At 41.4% G+C, this 20,040-nt stretch overlaps 1 pseudogene; it reads left to right on the top strand.

Annotated features, from left to right (window-relative positions):
* Positions 1–7,197: 7,197 nt before the first annotated feature.
* On the top strand, positions 7,198–10,678 carry LOC138171018 (zinc finger protein 260-like; annotated as a pseudogene).
* Positions 10,679–20,040: the final 9,362 nt, after the last annotated feature.

The following is a 20,040-nucleotide window of genomic DNA, read 5'->3' as shown; positions in this document are numbered from 1 at the left end:
ACATACACAGACATACACAGACACACACAGACACACAGAGACACAGACACACACAGAGACACACACACAAACACACAGACATACACAGAGACACACACAGACACAGAGACACACCCACAGAGACACACACAGACACACCCACAGACACACACAGAGACACACACAAACACACAGAGACACACGGAGACATACAGACACACACACAGAGACACACACACAGAGACACACACAGACACACACAGACACAAGAAGACATAAAAGCACTCCCTGAATGTTCCATCTGCGTATCTCAGTTGCAGCAGTGACCATGTTTACTCATTTGGCTACTTCCGTCACCCTTCTCCAGAGAACAGAGTCAGCTTGGCTTAGCTCTGGTCAGAATGTATCACAGTCAGTGTCTATGTGAAATTAAGCTCAATATGCTTGTTCTTGATGCTTACTGCCAGCTCCCTTCACACCCAAAGTCCAGGTCCAGCAGACAAGAAGGAATCTCACTGTCAGAAAGTTGTCTTCACCTGTGATGGTTCCTTGTGCCTGTTTCTTGGTGTAAGTCTGCTCCTGAGCCTTCTAGACTAGTGTCGGAGAATGACTGAAAGCCCTTTCCAGGTTACTTGTAAGCCAACTTCTTTGTGGGGCACTTGTAAAAGGTCTTAAATGCCTCTTTGCATTTCTTATCCCACCAGTCTTCAGTTGGCCCCACAAGGGCCTTTCTTGATCTTTCAGTTCTGATTCTTCTCAGCCATGTAGTAAGATTGTTGAATGTCTTAGATGATGATTACATAGTCCATCACATATTTCTGACAGCAGCAACAAATCCTAGGAAAGTCATAGGTCAGGAATATTGCTTTGCTAAGGCCAGCTGGCTGAACTATCTGGCCTTCTTGGTTCAGTTCCATCTCCCTCTTGAGACACTGTGTGACCCCTCTTTAGACCAGCACCTATGGAACCTGGCCAATGGAACACACTCGTTGGCCTCTTCTCACACTCTTGCTTGGTGTTCCCAAAGGTGATGACACACCAATGTATTCAAGTAGTTCATGTCTCCATCCTGTCCATATGTCACTGAAGGATGACTGGTAGCCCTGAGAAAACTTAGGACTTATGGTCAAACTGGGAGAATCCTGCTGAGCACATCAAATCTGTTTTTGCCCTCTTCTACTCTGTAATTCTGATCCAACATCATGGGTCCTATTCTGTAATCAACAGGCTGCCCAGCAACTGGCCCAGGGTATCGTGGACTCATGGGATGGTGCATCGATCCACTTTGTTTCTCTTGTTTGATATCTGATAGTCTCTGCACATCTGGACCTTCATAATGCTCTGAACTACCAGCATGGGTGAGATGCACAGACTGAGAGACTCCATAATGGTGCCATCTACAAAGATTTTTCAAATCGTTTCTAAGGTATTCCATCTCCAAAAGGGCATTGTTCAAGATCACGGGTTCATAAAGGTCAGGAGCCATTGCAAATCACTCCTTAAGCATACTCCATATTTCTGTCATGTAGTAAAAAAAACATGCTGATTCTCACCCTTCATTTTTTTTTCTCAAATGAGCCAGTCATGGTCACTTCAAAGCCAGCTCAGTCCATGACTCTCAAGACTGTCCCCCTCCTCTTCCCTAGAGGTCTTGTCACGTCAGCAAGGCCTGGAGCCTACAACCTCCTCTCCCATAACTTCCATTTGGATAAGCACTCACAGTAGCCATGTCCACTTCTAACCCATCTCATCCTCTGATTCCCCCAACTACGCTTCCACAACTCTTCAACCTCTCCTATCTTCCTCCATTGGAATATAAGCTCCTTTGGAGCAGGGTCTATCTTTCTCTTTGGCTGTATTTGCATTCCTCGTGCTCAGCACAGTGCCCAGCTTAATAAAAGTTTTGTCTACCTCTGAAGTGAGTCCAGAGAACTTCAGCCTTAGCAACTCATCATCCCATCTCCTGCCCTTCAATGAAGAAAGAAAAAAGAAAACTCCTGTGCAGTTAAAACCTATGTATAGTTAAGCAAAACAAATTTCCAAATTGTCCATATCCAAAAATAATGTCTCTTTCTGCACTCTGACCTTCACCTCTCTATCAGGAGGTGGTGTAGTACCAATGCAATATTTACAGTGCCCATGATCACAATAAAGACTTATTTATACTATAAGTATCACATGACGTTCGATTACAAAATGTGCCAAACTCTCTAGATAGAGGATAGAACTGAAGCATTTGTTTAGACACCAGAAAACCAAATAGCAAAACCAGTAAGCAAATTCCATCATAGAACCAAAGATATTCAGAAGCCATAATCATGCTGAGAGCCACAGCATCCTTAAGCCTTTTCACAATCCAATACAAGATCAATATTTACGCACAAACCTCTCTATCTCCTTAATAAGCATCCTCCATCCCCCACTGTCTGGCTAGCTCTGACCAGCTTCCTGTGGGCTCTCCTTCCCTTCAGCAAACACCACCCACCACAGGCTCCCTGTGACTACATTCAGCCTATTAGGGGCCAGAGTTTGTCTTCACAGCAGGGAAGCTTCCTGTGGGCTCTGCTCCACCCTTCAGCAAATTCCCTCCATCACAAGCTCCATGTGACTACATTCAGCCTGTTAGGTGGCAGAGTTTATCTTCACAGCAGGGAAGCTTCCTGTGGGCTCTGCTCCACCCTTCAGCAAATTCCCTCCATCACAAGCTCCATGTGATTATATTCAGTTTATTAGGGGCCAGAGTTTACTTTCAAAGCAGGGGAGGTTTTGAAACTCCCCCCTAAGCCTATTAAGGGTCAGGGAAGATCTTCAAATTCCCATTCCCAATACAGCTGGGTGGAATGAGAGCTCAGAAATCATGGTTGGTCATCATACGGATCAGAATCCCAAGTTTTCCCAGGTTGTTTGTCTTAAATTTTTTTTTCATTGTATACACTGTTCTCTTAGTTCTGCTCACTTCCCTCTGTATCATTTCATCCAGGTCTTTCCAGCATCCTCTTTAACTATCCCCGTCATCATTTTTTAAACTTTTATATCATTTCTACTTGTGTGTGTATCATTGAATATTTTCCAATTACATATACATTTTTTAACATTCTTTTAAAAAAATTTGAATTCCAAATTCTCTCCCTCCTTCCTGTCCCTACCCTACCCACTGAGAGGGTGAGCAATATGATATTGACTATATAAGTGAAGTCATTCAAAATATATTTTTATATCAGTCATGTTGTAAAAGAAAACATATACACATACATAAACAAGAAAAGTAAAGAAAGGGGCAACTAGGTGGTGCAGTGAATAGAGCACTGGCCCTGGAGTCAGGAGGACCTGAGTTCAAATTTGGACTCAGACACTTAACACACACACACACATACACACACACACAACTAGCTGTGTGACCTTGGGCAAGTCATTTAACTCCAAATTCTCTCTCTGGAGGAGGATAGCATTTTTCATGATGGGTCCTTTGGAATTGTCTTGGATCATTGTATTGATCAGAGTAGTCAAATATTTCACAGTTGATCATCCTTGGTGATTGCTGTCCTTCATTCTTGAAGAAAACCAAAATGATAGTACTATGTTGGGGTCAAGGTACAGTGTGTCTGATTGTGGCTGATCAGACCATTCCAAAATTGGAAGGCTCTACCACAGGTCAAGCACAAATATTCCACATGAACATTTGGAGTGGTGCTGTCTAAATTTGCACACCTGTAATGGGAATGGGAATTTAAAGATCTTCCCTGCCCCTTAATAGACCTGGGAGAAGTTTAAAGACCTCCCCTGCTTTGAAAGTAAACTCTGCCCCCTAATAGGCTGACTGTAGATCTCCCCTCCTGTGAAGATAAATTCTGCCCCCTAGAGCCCACAGGAAGCTTCCCTGCTGTGAATATAAACTCTGCCCCCGACAGGCTTAATGTGGTCACATGGAGCCTGTGGTGGGAGGAGTTTGCTGAGGAAAAGCAGAGCCCACAGAGTCTGGAGACAATTGGAGATAGCTGGAGACAGAGGATCTTAGGCAAGGAGAGAGAGAGGTTTGTGAGTAAATATTGATCTTGGATTGGTTTATAGGAAGGCTGAAGGATGCCATGGTTCTCAGCATTATTATGGCTTCTGAATGTCTTTGGTCCTATGATGGAATCAGCTTACTGATTTTGGGATTTGGTTTTCTGGTGTTTAAATAAATCCTTCAGCTTTATTCTCTATTTGGAGAGTTTGGATATTTTGTGATCAAATGTCATATGATAGTTATGGTTACGGTCCTTTTTGTGATTGTGGGCACTGTAAATATTATGTTGATGCTATAACACCTTATGATTCTTTTGAGCTACTGCAATTCTACTCTGCTCATAGAGTATAGCACTTTCTTTGATGTGAGCCAGCCATGCTGGTGAGTCCTTTGCAAATGTCTCCCATGTTTCGAAATCAAGTCCAAAGTTCTTCTGAGAGATCTTGAGAGTGTCCTTGTATCACTTCTGACCTTTACATGAGCACTGTCTTTGTGTGAGTTCTCTATAAAATAGTCTTTTAGGCAAACATACTTTTGGCATTTGAACACATTCCAGCTCATCAGGGAGTAGGGTTTGAATGCTTGGTAGTTTAGCTCAGAAAAGGACCTTAGTGTCTGGCACCTTATCCTGCCAGGGAATCTTGAGAATCTTCTAAGATAATTCAAATGGAAGCAATTCCATTTCCTGGCATGGCCCTGGAAGACTGTCCAGTTTTCACAGGCATAAAACAATGAGGTCAGCACATCATCCTTACAATATTGCTGTTACTGGGTACAGTGTTCTTCTGGTTCTGCTCATATCACTTTGCATCAGTTCATATAAGTCTTTTCAGGCTTTTCTGAAACCATTCCCTTTGTAATTTCTTACAGCACATTAGTATCTCATCACATTTATATACCCTAAAGAATTCAGCCATTTCTCAGTTGATGGGCACCCCCTCATATTTCAATTGTTTGCCATGTTGAAAAGAGTCATACATATTTTTGTATATCCTTATAGAGTATTTTGCTTAGAACTAATCCCTCCTTTAATCTCTTATGCCTCTAATTTCCCCATATTCCTTCTCCCATTTCTCTTCTATTTCCCTGTTGAGTGAAATGTTTTCCTACACGTGTGTGTGTATTCTTTCCTTCTTTGACCAGTTCAGATGAGAGTAAGATTCAAGTGTCAGTTTCCTCCTTATTTGTATAGATTTCTACTTGCACGCCCCAATAACAGGAGACAATTTCCCCATCCTTTTCTCTCCCCCTTCTTCTGTAGTATATTCCTCTACCCATCCCTTGCCTTTCTTCCTTCAAAGTCATCAAGAGATGGCAGAACAACTCCCAGGCATTCTCCCAATTAGACTCCTTCTATGACCCAAGATGGTTCAGAGGTGACACAGAGATCTTCTCCTCACATTAGAATGTAAGCAATTCATTGTTTAGTTTATGACTGTTCCTTTGTGTTTACCTTTTTATATTTCCAACTGACTTCTGTGTTGACACTTCAAAGTTTTTACACAGCTCTGGGCTTTTCAACAGGAATGCTTGAATGTCCTCTCTCATTAGTAATCCACTTTTTCTCTTCTATGTTTAGTTTTGCTGGGTAAATTGTTTTTATTTGTGAGTGTATATCCTTTGACTCCTGTAATATTTTATTCCACACTCTGCTCCTTTATAATGGTGGCTGCTAAATTTTATGTGTGATTCTCAGTACTTGAATTCGTTCTTTTTGAGTTCTTACAGTATTTTTCCTTTGACTGAGAAACTCTGGAATTTGATAGTGTTCTTGGGAGCTTTCTTTCTTCCTCCTTCCCTTCCTTCCCTTCTTCCTTCCTTCCTTCCTTCCTTCCTTCCTTCCTTCCTTCCTTCCTTCCTTCCTTCCTTCCTTCCTTCCATGTATTCTTTCTATTTCTACCCTGCCTTCTGTTTCTATGAGATCTGGGCAGTTTTCTTACATCATTATTTCTGGGCTCTTTGAGGGGGGAGGGGTTATGGCTTTTGGGTAATCCAATGATTCCCAAATTTTCTCTCCTTGTATTTGTTCCAGGTCAGTTTTTATTTTTGAGATACCTTCTATTTTCTTTTTTTTTCCCAGTCTTGATTTTGTTTTAATGTTTCTTGTTCTCTCATGGAGTTATGAACTTCTATTTCGTCCATTCTAATTTTCAGGATATTTGCTCCTGTTAATTTCCTCTTAAAAAGATCAAAATTTGGGGCAAGTAGGTGGTGCAGTGAATAGAGCACTGGCCCTGGAGTCAGGAGGACCTGAGTTCAAATCTCCTCAGACACTTAACACTTACTAGCCATGTGACCTTGGGCAAATCACTTAACCCCAATTGCCCTGCTTTCCCCCTCCAAAAAACAAAATCAAAATTAATATTACAGTTATTAATTTCTATTGTATTTATTCTACACTTTAATTAACTTTATGCTGTATTAATTTTATTACTGACTCTGCATCTGCCTGAGTTCAGGAATTTAACTTTCCTCCTGATTTATCTATTTATCTATCTGTCTCCTGCATTTTCCATTCGTCCATCTACCCATTATCCATCATTCATCATCTATTATCTATCCATCCATCATCCATCCCCCATCCCCCATCCCCCATCCATCATCCACCATCCAGTGTAAATGGGATGTAACCTGCCTGAGTAGGGGTAAACTGCTAGGGTCTCCTGCAGAAAGGAAGGGATGTGAGATGAAGTGAGCCAGGACATGTAGAAGTTGTACTTGAGGTGGGACCAGATCCCAAGTAGGGGGCACAGACAGGCCAAAGGCCCGGAGTCTAGAAATGAGAAGCCTCCCAAGAAAACCGGCTGGGCCACACATTGGCCTAGCCGGGTGGGGGGGGGGGGGCTGGGCAGGGGGGGGGGGCAGGGCGTGAGTGGCACAGCCTCTTTCCATTCCATCCTGGGGGTGCTAGGAGCCTCTGCGGTCTTCACCAAGGCATTGGGACCATTGGCAACCCGTGTTAAGTGCTGCTGCTGCCTTGGCTGCACTGAAACACTTGGCCCTCTCTTGGCCCTTCAGTTGTCTCCCCACGTGTCTGTCAGTACTTCTTTTTCCCTTACTTTTAGGGAACGGTATCATTTCCTTCACTTTATGTTTGGGCTTTGTTCAATTCTTCTTCAGTTTTATTTTTTGAATTAATGAGCAGTTGCTGTTTCCCCCTCCAACCTTGACCAAAACAAAGAAAACACAGCCCTTCTGCCCAGTCAGTCACAATGAGCCCCCACATTGGCCACGCCCTACAGTGGGCCTTCCTGTGCCTGTCAGGAGGTGGGCAGCACTTTCCCTCATCGGTCCTCCGGAATCCTGGTCAGTTACAATGAGCCCCCACATTGGCCACACCCTACAGTGTGGTGTTTATCTCCTTCTGTGCTCCTGGGCCTTCCTGTGCCTGTCAGGAGGTGGGCAGCACTTTCCCTCATCAGTCCTCTGGAATCCTGGTCAGTCACAATGAGTCCCCACATTTTCTGAGTTTCTTCTTTTGTTTCTACCTTTATATCTACCTGCAAATAATGTATTCTACTAGAAATCTGCATATTTTTATTCTTACCTTAACAAATCTGAAATAAAACAGACATTTCCATAGACGGAGCCAAACAAAAGAGGACCGTGCATGATATTCCGGATCTTTTATCACGCACAGCTTACTCTTGTATTGGTGTGTGTTGAACTTGTGACTCTCAAGCCTGTCCTAATTGTCTGACACAGTTTTGTTTATTTCAGATTACCTGAGTTGGGAGTCTAGAGGCAAAAGCAAGGATTCAGTTCTAACTGAGAGCATTTTCTCATGAACATTGGCCCAAGAAAGATTGCCAAGGGATAATAACTGGTACCCCAGGATGGGAGAATCTGAGGAATGGAAAGTTAAATTGGAGAGACAGGAGGACCACCAGGAGAGACAGTCTGAACAAGTGACAGTCACTCCCAAAAAACTCTTTAACATGGGGCCAGTACCTGAATGTCGTACCTTGGTTAGGCATTTGAACCTGGGTCACTCTTTTTTCCACAATGGAGAGGTGACATGGAAGAAAGATTCCTTAAGTATAACACACTTGGAAAGAAAACCTTTGGCAAAAAATCAAATCTTAATGTGCATCAGAAAATGCCTATTGGAGAAGATCCCTTTGAATATAATGTATGTTGGAAAACCTTCAGGAACAGGGAAACACTGAATAAACATCAGAGGCCTCATGCTGGAGTGAAATGGTTTGCATCTACCCAATTTGACAAAAGCTTCAGCAGTGATGGAACATGTATTCGACATCAGAAACCTCCCTCTCAGAGGAAACCCTTTTAATGTGGTGAATGTGGGAAATCCTTAACTACCAAAAAAACCCTCACCAATCATCAGAGAACCCACACTGGAGTGAAACTTTTTGGATGTAATGAATGTGGCAAAGCTTTCTCTATGAGGACATCCCTTATCAGCCATTAGAGAATCCACACTGGAGTAAAACCTTCTGAATGTAATGAATGTCAAAAAGCCTTCACTTGGAGGAGAAATCTTATTAGCCATCAGAGAATCCACATTGGAGTGAAACCCTTTGAAAGTAAGGGATGTGGGAAAGCCTTTCTTCGAAAGGCACACCTTAAGAACCATCAGAGATCTCATACTGGAGTAAAACCTTTTGAATGTAAAGAATGTGGGAAAGCCTTATGTGAGAAGACATACCTTATTATCCATGAAAGAACTCATACTGGAATGAAATCCTTTGAATGTGATAAATGTGGGAATGCCTTCATTAGGAAGGAACATCTTATTACCCACCAGAGAATCCACACTGGAGTGAAACCTTTAAATGTAATGAATGTGGCAAAGCCTTCAGAGAGAGGTGCAACCTTAATAGCCATAAGAGAATTCACACAAAACTGAACCATTTTAATATTATGAATGTGGCAAAGCCTTCAGTTAAAGGGACAACCTTAATAACTATCAGAGAACTCACACTGCATTAAACTATTAGAATGTAATGAATTGTGGGAAAGCTTTCTCTAGGAGGTGAAGCCTCATCAGCCATCAGAGAATTCATACTGGAAGGAAACCCTTTGGATGTTGTGAATGTGGGAAAGCCTTTGGTCAGTGGGAAATCCTCAGTGAATTCATACAAATAAAAAAAAACCTTTACTGTGTAATAAATATGGGAAGATGATGGGGGTGGGGAGGGGCTCTTAATAAGCATCAAAAGATGTATCCTAGGATGAATGGAAAGATGGCATGAAAATCTTTTAAATAAAGAATTCATAATGGAGAGAATGTTTTTTAAATAAATATAAATACATAATTATTTAAATATAACAAATAATTAATTTGAAAGCCTGATCTTCCATTATTTGTAGTTTCTTGAGTAAGCAGGGCGGTTCTCTTTCCTTCCCTGTCAGCTTTTGAACTCTTCTGGGCCTGTTTCTGAGTAATGATATTATTACTGTTTTCATAGTGTGCAATTCCTACTTCAGTTTTGTTATTCTGCATCATTTCATGTCAATAACAGCAGGCAGGAGGAACAGGAAATCTCAGCTTGAGGCAAATTTGACCACAGAGTTATCCCTGAGATTGAAACCCATGGCAGGCACTTGGCTCTGGATGTGAGTAACTTAAGCAGAGTGAGTGAAAAGGGGACTACGGCAGCATTGGTCACTTGAGCGTGCTCATGTGAGGGAACTCGAGAAGCTGGTGGGGAAGCAGTGGAGAATGTTTAGGTGAAGGTCACAGGAAAGGTGAAACATGAACAGTTTTGTCCTCAGAGCCCACCTGACCAGAAAGAGGAAAGAGATGAGTGGCTCGGGGGAACAAATATCCATTCTGACATAGAGTAAATAAATGAGTAAAGTGATTCCAAGATTTATCAAGTGCTTATATTATGCTAGGCATTGTAGTAAGTGCTTGGGAACAAAGTAAAGGGAAATTCTGTGCCATTGGGGATTCAATACATATAGGAGGGTCAAACTGGCAGGTGGATGTCAGAACTGGCTAAATGCAGTGTTTAGAGGCTAGGTAGAGGGCAAGACTCTGTGGTAGGGGCATCATCCATACAGGTGGCGGTGCCTGGTAGTTTGGAGGTATAGTGGCATTGCAGAGGTAAGGCTAGGCTTTCTTACCTAGAGGATTCTGGTTGGTGACTCCCTGCCAGTGGGAGTTATGTGGGCAGAGCAATGTCCATAGGGAAGGAAGGTTCCAAAGGTCAGTGTGGAGCAGGGGCTTTGGCCTAGAGGCTTGTTATAATAGTGATCGGGGCTGCCATTTTCTAGACATCTTCTGTGGCTTTCCCAACTAAAAGCAGAGCATCTGATAACTTCCTGGCATGTTGTAGTGCCAATGTAATATTTACAGCACCCACAATCACAATAAAAACTGTGACTATAAACATCACATGATGTTCGATTGCAAAATATAACAAACTTGCCATATAGAGGACAGAACCGAAGCATTTCTTTAGACACCAGAAAACTAAATCCTAAAACCCGGAAGCCGATTCCATCAAAGTAGCAAAAAAGCTAACAAGCCATAACAACACAGAGAGCCATGCTATCCTTCAGCCTTCCCACAAACCAATACAAGAGCAATATTTACTCACAAACCTCTCTTATCTCCTTGCCTGAATTCCTCTCTCTCCCACCTTCTCACTAGCCCTGGCTCCCAGCTTCCTGTGGTTCTGCTCTACCCTTCAGCAAACTCCTCCCATCACAGGCTCCATGTGACTACATCTAGCCTATTAGGGAGCAGAGTTTATCTTCAAAGCAGGGAAGGTCTTCAGATTCCCCCCTAGACTTATTAAGGGGCAGGGAAGATCTTCAAATTCTCATTCCCATTACATTCGGCCTCAAGATCTTTCATGTCCCTTACATAGCAAAAATACCTTAACAATTAATTTCATTGCATAGATTAATGAGGATTTAGGGGAAACTGGTCTCAACAGAACTTTGCAGCAATATAACAGGGATAATAGAAAATGAGCACAGAACAATAGCTCAGGGTGGGGGCTTGGGCACAAGTGCCCCGTCCTTCCCCCCTTGAACGGATGGGGCTAAAAATCTTGGGGTAAGGGGTGGAGGTCTCTTCACCAAAGCTACTTCAAGCTGAAATTGGACAGAGTTGTCCCTGCTGCAAGAGGTCCTATTCAAGAGTTCAGTTCTTTAGGTGTCATCCAGATCTTGGTCAATGTGAGGTCTAGGAGGTCCCATTCAAAAGGTCAGTTCTTTGGCTGGCATCTGAAACTTGGTTGACACCAGGTCCAGAGGTGGCACATCACAGTCATGGAGAGGAGATGGCATCTGGTTTAAACGATCAGGCATCTGCAGGTGCAGGGCACCAAGCCTGCAGGAAACAAATCTCACAAACAAGTTTAACAGACAAAAAGCCAAAAAGAGACAAATATAAAGTCAGCCATGCTTCTTGAATCCATGAACTTACTATCTTAACCTCATTCACAATAGAATACATGAGTTAAGGGTACCATTTGGCAATCATCTTCTCCTCAGTAAATAACAGCTACGGTATTGTCTTTCCCATGTTCTATAATTTCCACAACCTTTGGAACATCATCTGGCTTCAGCTTTACCCATACTTTAGCTCCCAATTTTATTCTATTAGTAGAACCAAACTCTTCATTTTCTCTGATAGTTATTTCAGAAGGAGGGTCAGTTTTCACAAGTGGTATCGTTTCACAAGAAATAATAATCACTTGAACTATTCTATCATTTTTACAAAACTGTATGGGTTCTTCACGCAAATTCTGCAATATCACAATAATTTCTCCTTGATAATTAGAATCTATTACTCTGGCTAATACATGTATTCCTCGAGCTGCTAAACCTGATTTAGGTAATATCCATCCAAAATTAGTTTTAGGGATCTTCATACATATTCTCGTAAAAGTGTTTCTTATTTCTTTTCTATTCAACCAAAAGTCTTCTAAACAATGTAAATCATATCCTGCCAAACCAGGTGTTCCTGCATATGGTGCTGGGACATCTTGCCTCACAGTCTAATACTCAATATTTGGGATCTTATATGTCTGCTGTTTTCTAATTTGCAGATTTGGGATCATCATTTTGGCTAGAGGTATACTTTCACTCAATGGTTATTATTCAAATTATATAAAGCAGTGAACAAATTATCTTTCCAATGTTGATACGAATTATTAGAACTTAATTTCCTTAACTGTTCTTTCAATAATCCATTCATTCTTTCCATGAACCCAGATGCTTGTGGATAACATGGAACATAACATATCTGTTCCATATTGTTTAATATACAGTATCTCTTCGTTTCATTACCTTTGAAATGTGACACATTGTCACTTTGGGGTTCCATAATATAAATCTAGAATTTCACAGGTGTTTTTCTGGGTTGCATTCTTATAAGGACAAGCCACCAGCACATGTGAATAGATGTCAACGTAAGTACATATACATTTGCATCCTTTATCTTGGGGTAGGGGAACGATTCAATCTATTTGCCAGATTTGGGCTGGGACTTTTCCCCTTGCTGTTTCCCCAGTTACTACCCGAGGAACAGTTCGCTCCTTTTCCAGTTGACATAGATGACAGTCTTCTGCTATCTGCTTTAACAATAAATAAGAGATACTAATACCTCGATCTTGTGCCCACCTGTGTGTGACCTGGACCCCTAAATGGCGGGCTGTTTGGTGGACCCATTTTACTAAATACCAGATCATCAGTTGTTGTCAAAGTCAGGACAATATATTCAGTAGCAATCTTGGATAGTCGATCAGCATGTGCATTGTAGTCACGTTCTGGCATGGTGAGGGCCACATGAGCATCTACATGGAAAACTGACAAATCAGTAACCAAAGACCTGTCCCATATATCTTCCCATAATTCTTTGCCCCAGACTTGTTTGCCTGTAGCAGCAAGCACCCAGGATGGCTGCTAGGACAGATACTTTGATCTGCTTTTCTAAAAGAAAGCAACTAAAAACGGGTTAACAATCTTACTTTAATTAAACAAACATATAGCATTTACCTAGTTCAGGGGAAAAAGTCAACACCCAGAACTTCAGAGAATACAAACAGAAGTTACAAGAGAAAATAGCACAATTCAGCAGACAGGGCTTCTAGCTGTCTTACCATTGCATCCATACCTAGTTTGTCATCAGAGAGAGAAGCACCAACATCTGAATCAATGGCTGCCCAGAGTCTCGTCTGGTCAAATCACACAACTCTTCCCAAAGTGAGCCCCAAAGCCTCACTTCACAGGTATATATAGCCTTCTCCAGAACATCGCAAATCTCATGACCCACTTAACCACAAAGTAACAAAAGTTGTGCCTTCCTGAAAAACAAGCCTCCCACCACAGATTCCATGTGAGCACCTACAGCCTGTAGGGGGTGGAGTATATTTTCAAGTCAGAAAAATCCTCAAATTCACCTAAGCTTATTAAGGGGGAGGGAAGATCTTCAAATTCCCATTACCATTACATTACCATGAATTTCCCAATTTTGATTTTTCCACATGTACATCCATGGAGTTAACCCATTAGCTACTGCTCATGAATCAGTGAATATATGACACCGTCCTCCTTGTTCTGTTTTGATGGCTTGATGTACTGCCATAAGTTCAGCATATTGACTACTTCCACCTATCCCAGTACTTTCCAAAGTCCTTCTAGTACATGGGTTATAGGCTACTGCTTTCCAATGTCTTTTTTGGCCCAAATATTTTGCTGTCCCATAAGTAAACCATGCATGTTTCTTCCCTTCTTCAGTTAGTCCATAATATCCATCATTCCATCTTACCAAGGACTGTACCAACTGTTGCCTTGGTTCAGGGGATGTATCATGTCCCTCAGTATTGATGTTAGCTATAGATTCATGTGGGGCAGAAACTCCACTTTTGCCAGTTTTAGCTCTATTTTTAATATACCACTTCCATTTAATTATTCTGGCTTCTTGGGCATGTCCAATTCTGTGAGAAGCTGGGGTACTCATTACCCACGTCATATTCGGGATTCCAGTCCTTAATGTCATTTCATGGCCCAGAGTCAGTTGTTCAGTCTCTACCAAAGCCCAATATGCAGCTAATAGCTGCTTTTTGAAAGGTTTATATTGTACTCCAGATGAAGGAAGTTTCCTGGACCAAAATCCTAAAGGCACATTTCGGCTTTATTGTTTTTGCCATAAACTCCAGTTTGCATAATCATCCTGCACAGTCACTTACAATTGCATGGGGCCATTTTGCATAGGCCATAAATCAAGGGTCAATTGTATAGTAGCTTTGGCTTCCTCAAAAGCTTTACTCTGCTCAAGTCCCCAATCAAATTCATATTTCTTCCTGGTAACTTTATATAAGGGTTTCAAAATCTGTCCCAGGTGCAGTATGTGATATCACCAATATCCAAATAATCCTATGAACTTTTGGGCCTCTTTCTTATTGGGAGGGATAGGAAAATCCTGAATCTTTTGTCAGACTTGCAGCAGAATCCCTCACAGCCCATTATTCCACTGTATTCTAAAAATTTTTACATTTTTGAGCTGGTGCTTGAATCTTTGCAGGGTTAATTTCCCACCCTTTGCTTTTCATATATTCAATCAAAAGTGTCGAGCTCTTCTCCACTTCTTTTACATTTTTTCCCTGTATCATAATATCATCAATGTAGTGGGTAAGCTGTATACCAGGTAGCTTTCATTCATCCAAATGTTCAGCCACAATCCTATGACAAATAGTGGGACTATGCAGATGTGGCAGGTGGGTGAAAGTATATTGTCTGTCCTACCAAGTGAAAGCAAACTGCTCCCATTGTTTAGAGTTTATTGGGATGGTGAATAAAGCATTGGACAAACCAACCACTGCATACCAAGTTCCATCATATTTCTTGATTGTTTCTATTAAGATGATGGTATCTGGAACAGCAGCATATAAGGGAGGAGTCACCTTATTCAGTTGTCTATAATCCACTGTCATTCTCCATGTTCCATGTGATTTTTGTACTGGTCAAACAGGATTATTCCATCATGTGGTTGTAGGGACTAACACTCCTGCTTCAACATATTCCTTTGTAGTATTGGCAATTTGATCTTGCCCACCTGGCACATGATACTGCTTTAAAGTAATTACTTCAGAAGGTTCAGGTAAAGTGATTGGGTCCATTTTTATTTTTCCCACTAAAACTTCATTAATTTCTATCTTCCTTACTGCAAATTGGCATCTTCTTTCAGGTAAATTCAGAGTTGTATCTCTCAATATATCTATTCCAATGATGTATTCAGGAATGGGTACAGTAACCACTCTATACTCTTAGATAACTGTCCAATTTTCATCATTAGTTTGACCTGTCTGGCTGATATTTCATCCCCTTCTAGTCCTGCAATGGTAATTGGAGATATGGGGTCTGTAATCTTGTCTGAGTATTTCTTTAATCTGAGCCGGGAAATGGACAGTTTCCTATTCTCCCTGAACGTGTGATGAACTTGAATACAATGGTTCAGGAGCATCAGTATGGGCAGCCTTTACTTCTCTATTCCATCTACCATTAAGCCCCTTATCTTGGTAAATTTCATATAATTCATTAGTTGGAATACCATCAGTTTTTCTAAAGTCAACCCCTGCTCTCAATAGAGCAGCAAACAATTCCTTTCTTGGCAATCCATTCTGACTTTGAATCCTCTGGTCATCCTCTGACTTTTCTCTCACGAGGAAATTGATCATTTTCCCATTCTCCTAAGTCACTTAGCTGTGAAATCTTATCCAGCACCTCCGAAAGAGGGTGCCCTATTTCACCAATTAGGTGTTTATAAGCAGGAGGAGCCGTCTTCACCATGATATTTCTATGAGGAAGTGCTAAGGGGATTTCAGGATATGTATCTACATCTCCAACCATGATAGCAGTTTTCATTACTTCTTTCAACTTTCTCATGCAGTCTCTAAGTGAGTACCAGGGTCTGTCTCCACTAGGCCATGTAGAAGCACAGGATACATTCTATTGCATCCATCAGCAGCTAAAGCTAACAGATTTGTATTGTTACCTCCTGCCAAATGAAAGTCTCTAAAGGCTTGCTGGACAAAAGGATTCTAGCAAATACTTGTAAATTTCAAGCAGTTCACTCTGTCTAGCACTACACCTTCTGCTCCTTCATCAATGATTGTTACCATCCAAGAAACTAAGGACTCTCCCATCCTTTGGGTGAATCTGCTTACAAATAGCAGTCATCTGTTGAGTGAAATCCTCAAGTATCTCCTTGAACACTGTTTGCCCTCCCTGATTCTCCTGCCTCCTTCTCAGTGTGGGGCAGAGCTTCTGCCCCTGTAAAAGCTTCACCATGAAACAATGTATCACTTAACATTGTATCATCATAGCACCTAGGCTCAGACTCTACCGAAGCTGTATGAACTTTCCTCCTGTTACTTTTTTGCTTCTTTTTCTGAGCCAAATTTACAAAAGCCCTCTCTGCTTCCAGAGACTCTCCAGTTCTCTCTTCTACCACCTGAGACTCAGCTTGCTAATTCTGGCACTTAGCCAACTCTTGTAACAGCTTGTCTCTGCTTTTACACACAATACAGTAGCCTGTTAGTAAAACCCAGCCCCTTCTACTCACTGCCTCCAGCTCTCTCCCAGGTTTTATTGGTATTCTTTACAAACATGTTTCTAAATCTCTAGGTTCTCCCTGCCATAGCCTCTGTTCCTAGTTTTCACAGAACCCTGTACTTGTAGATCACTCCCTTGCTAGGGAGGCATAAGGCAAATCCTCCCATCCTGGGATAGCCATTTATTCTTCTAAATCCCTTCTGCCTCCAACTAGAGGTCTAATATTTTGCGATCCTATCCTTGCCACCAAATATTGCGCCAATGCAATATTTACAATGCCAACAATTACACTAAAGACTATGACTATAAGTATCACATGACGTTTGATTACAAAATATACCAAACTCTCCATATAGAAGACAGAACCGAAGCATTTATTTAGACCCCAGAAAACCAAGTCCCAAAACTAGTAAGCCAATTCCATCCTAGTACCAAAGATATTCAGAGCCACAGCATCCTTCAGCCTTCCCTCAAACCAATACAAGATCAATATTTAGTCACAAACCTCTCTCTGTCTTTGTTTGAGTACCTCTCTCCCCCTCTGTCTGTCTGGCTCTGATCCCTAGCTTCCTGTGGGCTCTGCTTCCCTTCAGAAACTCCTCCCAACACAGGTTCCATGTGACTACATTCAGCCTATTAGGGGGCAGAGTCTACTTTCAAAGTAGGGGAGGTCTTTAAATTCCCCAAGGTCTATTAAGGGACAGGGAAGATATTCAAATTCCCATTGCCATTACATCTACTGAGATACAATCAGTAATTATTTGACTCCAGCTGTATAACACTTCAGAAGTAAGAACAGCTCTAAATAATTGGAGAAACATTATTGTTTATGCATAATTTGAACTAATATAATAAAAATGGCAGTACTATATAAATTAATTTAGTGATTCAGTGCTGTGCTAATGTAATGCCATGCATAGAAGCTTTCCAGAAGAATGCTACTGTGAATAGCTTTTAAGGTTCTGATTACACAGTATAGTGAACACTCTATTCCATAACAAATCAAAGCAAAACTTTCCTGGAAAATCAAGGTACAGCAAATCTTCCACCCTTAGGACACTAGTAAACTACAATTTCATCTTTACTTAATACTCAGAGAGAGGTCTTTTCATCTTGACTTGGGACCTGTTCTCAGGCTCCCTGGATCCCCTTCCACAGTCCCAGATTCTACCTAGATTCACTAGACTGTCACCTGGGTTCAATGGCAGACAGCTCCAAGGTCCTTGTCCAGCTCTCTGGGTAGGTCCTGCTCTACACTGAAGTTGACAGGGTCTGGTCCATGTCAGATCATTCACAATTTCTGCTTCCAGGAATTCAAGGCTCACCAAGCCAGAGACAAAGTCTCAGCATGCCAGTCATGCTGATGGGGGGGGGGGGGGGAGGGAATGGCAATAGGTTATACAGGAACTCTGATCAATATCAATGATCAGAATCCCTGCTATTCAGTCTGGAAAGAATTCAGTAGGCCCAAGCAAACTTGGAGTCAGGATTGTAAAAGTTTGTTGTTATGCTTTACAGTGGGCAAGAGTTCTTAGGGAACCTGCAAACTTAAAGAAGTCACAGGTATAGTTTTAAGGAGTCAAGACAGTAAATCAGATGTCAATTATGCTAACTAGGTGAGTAAGGGTGGGATTAGGGAAGAACTAAGGAGTGGTCAGTGCATAAAGGAACATGCACTTTTAATGTCAACTGTAGAGGCATATTGCCCATAATTCACTGGGAAATAGCCCAAGGGAGGGGGGACTACCTGGAGGTGTGGTTTTAGGCTTGAAACATCACTAAGTCAGCTAGTGGTCAAGGTTGACTGAGAAGTGCCTAGTCTGCCACCCATCAGTGTCATGTTTGACAAGATGGATGTTGGGAACCAAGGCTAATGTAGACTCAGTATGTGTATAATTGGCTAAGGGGTTAACCTATAGATACTGCATTGAAGGATTCATAGGGGCAGCTGGCCACTTTACTAAGGGAAGATAACATTTGCCTAAGCTAAAATGTTTATAGATGGTTTAGTGAAGGATTCATAGATGTAGTTTGTTATTGTTCCAAGCAGAAATAAACAGTTCATGAGTTGTTGCTGGGCAGAGTGCTGGCAGGGGGAAGGGGCAGAGTTAATGCTCTGAGGCTGGGGGTGGGGGGAGAGGGGAATGCGATTTTACAGACTGGTTTTACAAATTTATTTTACAAACTGATGTTACAGACTGATGTTACAAACTGATATTACATACATAGATCCCAAGCACCCCATCAATGCTTCCTCAGTTACCTGGGCTCCTGGGCTCTGGGCTCCAGGTTCCTGTTCAGAAGAAGCTTCACCACAACAAGTTCTTGGGAAATTCTGGCTCAGTTCTTCATTCTCTGTTCTGTAGCTGCTCTGCCTCCAGATGCTGGTCCCCAGACATTCTGACTGTGCCTCTGGGGCTTTTCTTATATACACAGCATTAGCTTCCTGTTTCAGCCAACCCTTTCCTGTTATATCAGCAACAGGAGACAGGAGTTCATACCTTCTGTTTCCCCAACAGAGGCTTGATCAGTTACTAAGTGCTAAGTACCTGCTACCTTTGCCCACACAAAGGGATCTTCAAATTCAAATTACATCACCATTACAGCTAGTTAAACTACCAAAAGATTATTTTATAAAGCTAGAAAAAACAATAATGAAATTTATTTAAAGGAAAAAAAGTCAAGAAACTCAAAGGTAATAAGGAAAAAGGTGGGAAGAAGCAACGTCTGGTAAGTACCAGATATCCAAATATACTACAAAACAATCATTATAATCAGGGTAACAAGTCCACCCAAAGATTCCAGGTAATGGGGTGAGGCATCAGTATTTGAGAAAAGCTGCTAGGAAAGCTGTAAAGTAGTTTGATAAGAAATGGGTAGATCAACATATCCTGCACTATGCCAAGGTAAACTCCAAATGTGTGGATGACTTCAAATGTGGTCTTAAACAAGTTAGATGCTCAAGGAAGAAATCACCATTCAGACCTAAGGCTGCATGTGATGGATCACAAAGTAGAAAGGATACCTTTGACTATATAAAATTGAATTGCATGAGCAAATCTAAGGCCACTGAAATTACAAGGCAAAAAATCTTTGCAGATGAGTTTCTCCAGTAAAATAAAAGAAAATAAAAATTTTGAAGTTTATAAGACAGAACCATTCCCCAAGAGGTAAATGGGCAGAGGATATGAACAAGCAAGTTTTAAAGGAAGAAATCCAAACTATTAATAACCATATAAAAAAGGCTCAAAATCACCAATAATTAAAGCAATATAAATTTTTCTTTTCTTTTTTAAATTTTAAAGTTTTGTTTCCAATTACATGTAAAAAATAATTTTAAAAAATTTTTATTATAAAGGGTTGACTTGACAAGTTAGCACACCCTAACCCTGCAACTTAAAAATATGGCCAGGGGTGGGGGGGGTGGGAAGAAAGCAGCATAAAGGGAAGCTGACCAAAAGCATTTATTCCAACATGCTCCATTTTACCTTTCTCCCTGTTTTCTCTTTTCTTCTAGG

Source organism: Petaurus breviceps, unplaced genomic scaffold, assembly GCF_028583685.1.
Source record: "Petaurus breviceps papuanus isolate PSGF00001 unplaced genomic scaffold, PetGlider_PUasm1.0 404, whole genome shotgun sequence".
Taxonomy (NCBI): domain Eukaryota; kingdom Metazoa; phylum Chordata; class Mammalia; order Diprotodontia; family Petauridae; genus Petaurus; species Petaurus breviceps.
This window is presented reverse-complemented; position numbering and strand designations above follow the sequence as displayed.